General features: G+C 41.8%; 1 non-coding gene across 1 annotated transcript; it reads right to left on the minus strand.

Moving 5' to 3' along the window:
- Positions 1–406: 406 nt before the first annotated feature.
- LOC114368879 lies at positions 407–513 on the minus strand. The gene has a single exon (XR_003657440.1). It is a non-coding gene; the product is annotated as a small nucleolar RNA R71 (small nucleolar RNA).
- Between the last annotated feature and the right edge of the window lie 8,304 nt (positions 514–8,817).

The following is an 8,817-nucleotide window of genomic DNA, read 5'->3' on the forward strand; positions in this document are numbered from 1 at the left end:
GCATTATAATTTTGAACATTTTGAGAATATGGCACAACCTCCACCCCGTGAGAGGACTCTAAGGGAAATGGCTGCACCTGATTTCACCTACGAAAGCTTGTGCATCCAATACCCTGATGAGGATGTCCCATATGTTCTTAAAACTGGACTGATCCATTTGCTTCCAAAGTTTCATGACCTTGCAGGTGAAGACCCACACAAGCATCTGAAAGAATTCCATATTGTCTGCTCCACCATGAAACCACCAGATGTCCAGGAGGATCACATATTTCTGAAGGCCTTTCCTCATTCTTTAGAGGGAGTGGCAAAGGACTGGCTATATTACCTTGCTCCAAGGTTCTTCACGAGCTGGGATGACCTCAAGAGAGTATTCTTAGAAAACATTTTCCCTGCTTCCAGGACCACGACCATCAGAAAGGATATTTCAGGTATTAGACAACTCAGTGGAGAGAGCCTATATGAATACTGAGAGAGATTTAAAAAATTATGTGCCAGTTGCCCTCACCACCAGATTTCAGAGCAGCTTCTTCTCCAATACTTTTATGAAGGACTCAGCAACATGGAGAGAAGTATGATAGATGCTGCCAGTGGTGGAGCCCTTGGAGACATGACCCCTGCTGAAGCCAAAAATTTAATTGAGAAGATGGCTTCAAACTTCCAGCAATTTAGTGCCAGAAGTGATGCTATTGTCATTAGAGGAGTGCATGAAGTAGCCACGAATTCATCAGGTGAGACTAAGAAGCTTGAAGGTAAACTAGATGCCTTGGTTAACCTGGTAACCCAATTGGCCATGAACAAAAAATCTACACCTGTCGCCAGACTCTGTGGTTTATGCTCCTCTGCCGACCACCACACAGACCTTTGCCCCTTTGTGCAACAATCTGAAGCAATTGAATAGTCTGAAGCTTATGCTGCAAACATCTACAAGAGACCTCCTCAACCTCAACAGCAAAATCAGCCACAATAGAATAATTATGACCTCTCCAGCAACAGTTGCAATCCCGGATGGAGGAATCATCCCAACCTTAGATGGTCGAATCCTTTACAACAGCAACAGCAACAACAAACTTATTTTCAAAATGCTGCTGGCCCAAGCAGACCATACGTCCCTCCACCAATCCAGCAGCAACAACAACAACAACCCCAGAAACAGCAAACAGTTGAGGCCCCTCCGCAACCTTCCCTTGAAGAACTTGTGAGGCAAATGACTATGCAAAACATGCAGTTTCAACAAGAGACCAGAGCCTCCATTTAGAGCTTAACTAATCAGATGGGACAATTGGCTACATAGTTAAATCAACAATAGTCCCAAAATTCTGACAGATTACCTTCTCAATCTGTCCAGAATCCCAAAAATGTGAGTGTCATTGCATTGAGGTTGGGAAAGCAGTGTCAAGGACCTCAACCAGCAACATCTTCCTCATCCGCAAATGAACCTGCCCAACCTCACTTTACTCTAGAAAAAGATGATGACAAAAATTTAAAGAGTAAGTTACCTAACAATTTCTATGCAGGTGAATCTAAAGAGAAGCAGCATATCCCTCTTCCATTCCCTCCAAGAGCAATTTCCAACAAAAAAATGGAAGAGGCAGAGAAGGAGATATTGGAAACATTTAGAAAAGTAGAGGTAAACATACCTCTGCTGGATGCAATAAAGCAAATTCCAAGATATGCTAAATTCTTGAAGGAGCTGTGCACTAATAAGCGGAAGCTTAAAGGAAGTGAAAGAATTAGTATGGGCAGAAATGTCTCCGCGTAAATCTGTTCCCCAAATCCCTGAAGAATGTAAAGATCCAGGTACATTCAGCATACCTTGTATTCTAGGGAACAATAAGCTTGACAATGCCATGCTAAATTTAGGAGCTTCTATTAGTGTTATGCCTCTGTCTATTTTTAATTCTCTATCTCTTGGTCCTTTGCAGTCAACTGATGTGGTAATTCATTTAGCTAATAGAAGTGTTGCCTATCCTGCTGGTTTCATAGAGGATGTCTTAGTTAGAGTTGGTGAGCTGATTTTCCCTGTTGATTTTTATATTTTAATATGGAGGAGGGATTTTCTAAAGGATCACTTCCCATCATTCTAGGCAGACCTTTTATGAAAACTCCTAGAACTAAGATGGATGTATATGCAGGCACACTATTTATGGAGTTTGGTGATATAACTATTCATTTTAATATTCTTGATGCTATGAAACACCCATCTGTAGATCTTTCTGTATTTCGTGTTGAAATAATTGACCATATTGTTGATGAATACATGACTGATCTTCATCCTAATCTGCATGCCTGTCACTCTTCATGCATTGAATCTAAATTTGCACTTGATCATATTTCTGAATTTGATGCTGATAGTGAATCTGAATTTGATATTGATCACATGTCTGGTGATGTTTTACCTCTTGAGATTGATTTTATAAAGTCAGATAGAACTAACCATGTTTCAGGAAGTACACATACCTCTGACTTTCTTTATGAGGTACAAGCTGAGAAACCATCCCTTTCTACCACTATCCAGCCGGCCACACCAGAATTGATGCCTCTACCATCAATTTTAAAATATGCTTACTTGGATGATAGAAAAAGTTTTCCAGTAATTATATCTGCCTCCCTTGCTGATGAGCAAGAGGAGAGGCTGTTATCAGTTCTCAAGAAGCATAAGAAGGCTATAGGCTGGACCCTGGCGGACATTCCTGGTATTAGCCCATCCACATGTATGCATCAAATAAATTTAGAGGATGGGGCTAAACCAGTAAGACAGCCACAAAGAAGACTCAACCCAGTGATTCTTGATGTAGTGAAGAAGGAGGTAACCAAGCTTTTGCAAGCTGGCATCATTTATCCTATCTCCGATAGCCAATGGGTGAGTCCCGTCTAGGTAGTTCCAAAGAAAACCGGCCTCACCGTGATAAAAAATGAGAAGGAGGAGTTGATTCCTACTCGGGTGCAGAACAGTTGGATAGTATGCATCGACTATAGGAGGCTGAACCAGGTTACCAAAAAAGACCATTTTCCACTGCCATTCATTGATCAGATGCTTAAACGCCTGACAGGTAAATCTCACTATTGTTTCCTTGATGGTTTTTCTATTTATATGCAAATCACTATTGCTCCTTGTCGCAATGTGCCCTTCGCGGGCGAGCGAGGGCGAGGCTCACGCGTGCGCTTTCCAAAGGAGGAAAGATGCGCGGAGTCGCCTCCAACGTTTATTTGTGGAAAACGTCGAAAAAACCGAAGGAAACCGGTCAAAATGAAAATTCTAAGTTCGGGAGTTGTATTTACGCTTGAGGAAGGTATTAGCACCTCTCACGTTTGTCTCAAAGGACAACAACCTATTTTTTAGATTTGTGGAAATTGTGTTACCTTAACTTTTATTTCTTTTTATTTTTTGAGGTTGACAAAAGCGGGGCTTTTGCTCCTACGTACCCTCCTTTGGAGAGGAAATCAGACCTACGTAGTTCTTTCTTAAGCGTGAATCAAGTGATTCTTTTTACTTGAAAGGTGATCATTTTAAGGCGTTGGACCTTAAAAATGATCCATTTTACTTGGTAAGAAACTGAAATGATAAATTTTCAAAACCCTATTTTTGTGGACGAGCTTCACTAGGCGAGTTGATTTTAGCCTTAGTTTCACTTTAGTTATTAGTCAATTCAATTAAGAATGAGAAATCCCAAAGAGAAAACGTCCGATTGTTTTTTTCGCTTTATTTTACTAAAAGGCATTTTTTGATTATTATATTATTATTTTACCTCTTTTTTGATTTCCAACGTGGTTACGGCACGACCGAACGGTCTGAATTCATTTTAACCGAAATTAACGGATGATACAATTCAAACGATCGGTGGAAATTTATTTTATTTTTAGATTAGGCGAGAAATGACTTAAATAAATGGCTTAAGCACGTCAAAAGGGGGTATAAAAAGCGAATGAAAACGAGAATAAAAATACATGAAACAAAATGTGGAGCACCACGGGTACATAGAATGAATTGAAAAGCTCGGTTTGAAGTACTTACCCGTTGAAGACTGAAGAAAACAAAGAACGAACGATGAATATTTGAAGAACGATCGAGAATCTTCGCGTAATTACTCACGGAAACGTTACAGAAACGTTACGGAAGCGCCTCGGCTTGGATTTTCTTCACGGAAACAATTTTCCTCAGCAAATTTAAGAGAATACGAAATGCCAAGAAGGCTGAACCCTTTTCTTCTTCACTCCTCCCCCTATTTATAGCAAAATAGGGGAGGAGCTTGCCACCCAGCTCGCCCAGGCGAGCAAGGTTGCTTCCTCCAGAAGCAACAGCCTTCTGGAGGAAGGATCTGGAAGGCCCAAGTGGGCCAGATTGCTATTTGTACCCCTTTTTTTTACTAAATGCACCCCCTTCTATTTTTTTGGTAATTCTTTTTTCGTAACGTTACGAAACTTTACGAATTTCGTAACGATACTTATTTTCCTTCCGCAAGGTTATGAATCCTTACGGAATATATATTTACTCTTTTTTAGCTTTCGAAGAAGTTACGGAAACTCACGGATTACGCAAAAACACCTCTTTTCGATTTCCGCCACATCACGGAATTTCACGGATTGCGCTAGCCTGCTTCCTTTTGATTTCTGACACGTCTCGGGACTTCATTATTTGTGCAACAAAGGATGCCAAGTAATCTCAAAGCGGCTAACCAAAGGTTGCATGTCATCAAGTAATAATCCCCAGACGAAATTAGGGTATGACAGTTGTCCCTCTTTAATTACCTTTTATCGGAGATAAGAGGAAAGCAAAGATAAGACACTGATTTCGTCTGTCTGGCCCTTTCCATGATTAATCCATGACGACTCTCGTCTCTACTCCTTCTTTTTTTCTTTTCTGCACAACACAATACAAACAACAACAAGAACAACAAAAATAATATACACATACACATATACACATGTTTGGCGAAGGAACCGATCCGGAAAATAGCAGAAGAACATATTTCCCAGTCACCAGAGGCTTCATGCTGGATAATGGAGGACACATGAACAGCGCTAGGCAATGACATTCATGGGACTCCGAAAAAGAGGTGGAGAATGGAGGATTGCCTTGAGGGTCCGCACTTAGACAATCATGAAACATAGCTCCAAACTCGAAGGTGGAGGACACATGAAGAGCACTAGGCAATAACATTCATGGGGCTCCGAAAAAGGGGGAGAATGGAGGATTGCCTTGAGGGTCCGCACTTAGGCAATCATGAAACACAGCTCCAAACTCGAAGGTGGAGGACACATGAACAGCACTAGGCAATAACATTCATGGGGCTCCAAAAAAGTGTTGAGAATGGAGAATTGCACTAAGCAATCACTACGCATGGCTCCAAACTCAAAGGTGGAGGACACATGAACGAAAACGCAATTCATGGGGCTCCGAAAAAGGGTTGAGAATGGAGAATTGCACTAAGCAATCACTACGCATGGCTCCAAACTCGAAGGTGGAGGACACATGAACGAAAACGCAATTCATGGGGCTCTGAAAAAGGGTTGAGAATGGAGAATTGCACTAAGCAATCACTACGCATGGCTCCAAACTCGAAGGTGGAGGACACATGAACGAAAACGCAATTCATGGGGCTCCGAAAAAGGGTTGAGAATGGAGAATTGCACTAAGCAATCACTACGCATAGCTCCAAACTCGAAGGTGGAGGACACATGAACGAAAATGCAATTCATGGGGCTCCGAAAAAGGGTTGAGAATGGAGAATTGCACTAAGCAATCACTACGCATAGCTCCAAACTCGAAGGTGGAGGACACATGAACGAAAACGCAATTCATGAGGTTCCGAAAAAGATTGAGAATGGAGAATTGCACTAAGCAATCACTACGCATGGCTCCAAACTTGAAGGTGGAGGACACATGAACGAAAATGCAATTCATGGGGCTCCGAAAAAGATTGGTCGGTAGGACCAAACGATCCACCGGGTCTTTCCACCTACAAAAGCAAACATGCTTTTTGCAAAGAAAAATAAATCATTCGCGAGAGCACCATATCTTAGAGAAACAATATACTTGTGCTAAGGGTAATCTTCCTTGTAATCGAGAATGAAGGGTAGGATGTCAACTTTTAGCTTTTAAATGAACATGCAGGGGAAACATCGGGCTAAGCTGAAAATAAATCACTCATAGTGTATAAAACTCACAAGGCAAGTGTTTTATCCTATTCCCAAACCATAACTGCACCATGACTCTATTTTGCACACGACTTCCTATCGAATCAAAGATCAAATGTACGATCACGGACCAATAGGATTTTCTCGAGGGTGGTGTTTTTGGAGAGGAAGCTGGGTGTTTCGGTCTTTTCCTCTTTGTTCATGTGGGGTGGGATATTGCCAGTCGAGAATGATTTTGAGTGGCAATCTGGCTTGAAGAATTTCTGTCCTCTTTCTTTCATTAATCGAGAATTGCTTCTTTTCCCTTTTCACTTCCTTTCGACCTTTGACCGGGAATCTTTCCTCTTCTTTTTTTGTTCTTTTCTTTATTTTCATCTTTTTTCTTTTTCTTTCTTTCCATTTGTTCCTTTTCTTTCTTTTCACTTCTCCTTCCCCATCCCTTTCTTTGGGAAATCGGGTTTTAGCATTCTATTCGCTCTCCTTTGAGGAGATTCCACTGTCCTTTGCTTCGAGGGAAAGAATGAGGATTCCCTTTTTTATAGGCCAAGGTTCCAAAAGGTCTAAGGTTGTCTTTCAATGGGGTCTTTTATCGTGTGAACCCAATCTTGATATCTGGGGCGAAACAAATTTGGGTGTCAAGGTGTCGATTTCGGGCCAAGCTTCCATATTGTTCCATAAGGCACGCGTGACAATGATGATTTGAAAACAACGTGCAAAATTAGTCATGGCTACAGCCAGGTGGGCACTCAAGCATCCTGTTTATGGCATTGTGATACTACGGTTGGGAATTTACACAGACAGACCCAACGTTTCCAAGTTATGTTCTTTCATCAGTTCAATGAATTCATCCATCCTTATCTCGGTTCATTCCGGAAAATAAACTCTTAGCATCAGTTCCTTGTTTCCAGAAGATACGTTTGCTCTTTACGAATGATTTATACTTCTTAACTATAACATGTCGACCTTTGCGGTCTTTCTTTCTTTTTCCTTTTTGTTTCATTTTTATATATTCACAAAATTATACACCTATGGTCCTTTATGAGGAAAACCTTTCTTTGTACATCCATATTTTCATACATGACAAACTTTTTCTGTACACGCATTGGAACTCTCTCTCTTTACGTCACACGGTCAAACCCTATTTACATTCAAAGATCTTTTTCGTTTTTCTCCAACACACACCTATGGTTTATACAAAAGTTTCTCTATATACACTCGTTGTTTACACACACAAGAATTTCTTTACACGTATTTTTTATACAAAAAAAAAACCTTTTATACACACCTTCTTTTTACACATATGTACAAATAAAAACCTTTTTCTTTTCTTTATGAACATGACTTTTATTCACAACGCTTCTTTCTTTTTATTAGGATTTTTGGTTCATTTTACTTTTAGGACAACGTTCCTAAATGAAAAATTCTACGCGATTCCGGAATTTCAACAGACACTATTGACAACAACGAAATAAATACTAACATAACAATTCAAACGACATGTATGCACAAAACAAAAGTCAATCAAAACGAAAAAACGTTAGTCCCTTAGTCAAACAAAAAATAAGGTGATATATACCAAGAAAAATGGAAACAAAAAGAAATATGGACCAAGGGACCTCCCAATCATGTGGCCCCGCTTCCTCCTAAGAAATCAAGTAAATCGTCCATCTCCTCGTCCTCGCGGGCCTCATCTGCCTCGTCGGGAGCCTCTGCTGGTGCCTCTGCAGGTACCTCTCCTGCCCGGGCCTCAGGCCAATCTCCAGGCCATGCGACCTCTGCCCTGAACTGGTCTGGAGTAGGGCACAGAAAAGAAGTAAATCCCTGGCTCTGCAGGCTGAGGCTCATCTAATAAAGACAATCATGGGTCTGTACATGTGCCCGGTGGTTGGCCGTCTGCTGGCGAACCAAATGCCGCAAATACTGCTCCGTATCAAACGATCCGGCTGGACCGGCCTGATGAGGTGGCGGCGCGTCTGCGGCCTGCGGAGCATCCCCCTGGGCCTGTCTCTGCGTGCAATACTACTCAATAAAGCTCGGGTGATGGGCGGCCTAATCACCTTGCTAGGTGCGACAGGGACTCCGAACGACTGGCAGAGTCCTGTGATCAAGGCGAGAAATCCCAGGGACCTGTTGGACTTATCCGGGTCCAGAGGGTGCCTGGTAGGCGCCATACCTGCAAATATATAGATGGCATCAGCGATTAACTGAGCCACGTGAATGCTCATCCGCATCAGGATGGCGTACACCAGCTGACACTTTGGCAGGGGGAGGTCGGAATTATGGTCGCTGGGCTGGATGTTGCTGAGCAGCAAAGTCATCCAGATCTGAGTCAGGGTGGTCATGTTGGTGCGCATGATCCGCACTCGTCTCCCGGCAGCAGTCCGGGCAAAATCCTGCCCCGGTATTCATAGCAACTGGGCGATGGCCGCCTCATCGAACCTGTAACATCCTGGAAATTTCTATCCGGAATTTTTGGAAACGATGTATTTTGAATGATTATATATAAGTATTATTCAGTGTATATGCCTATATGTTCTTGGTAGAAGTAGGAATAGCGGGGGGCAAGATATGCGGGTTAGGCTAATTAAGGGAAAGAAATCCATAACTGGGAGGTTATGGGTTAATTCCTAATTAATTAGTTAAAAATCATCGTTTTGCGTGCGACTTAAAATTTAACGAAAC

This window comes from Glycine soja, chromosome 1, assembly GCF_004193775.1.
Source record: "Glycine soja cultivar W05 chromosome 1, ASM419377v2, whole genome shotgun sequence".
NCBI classification, from domain to species: Eukaryota; Viridiplantae; Streptophyta; class Magnoliopsida; order Fabales; family Fabaceae; genus Glycine; species Glycine soja.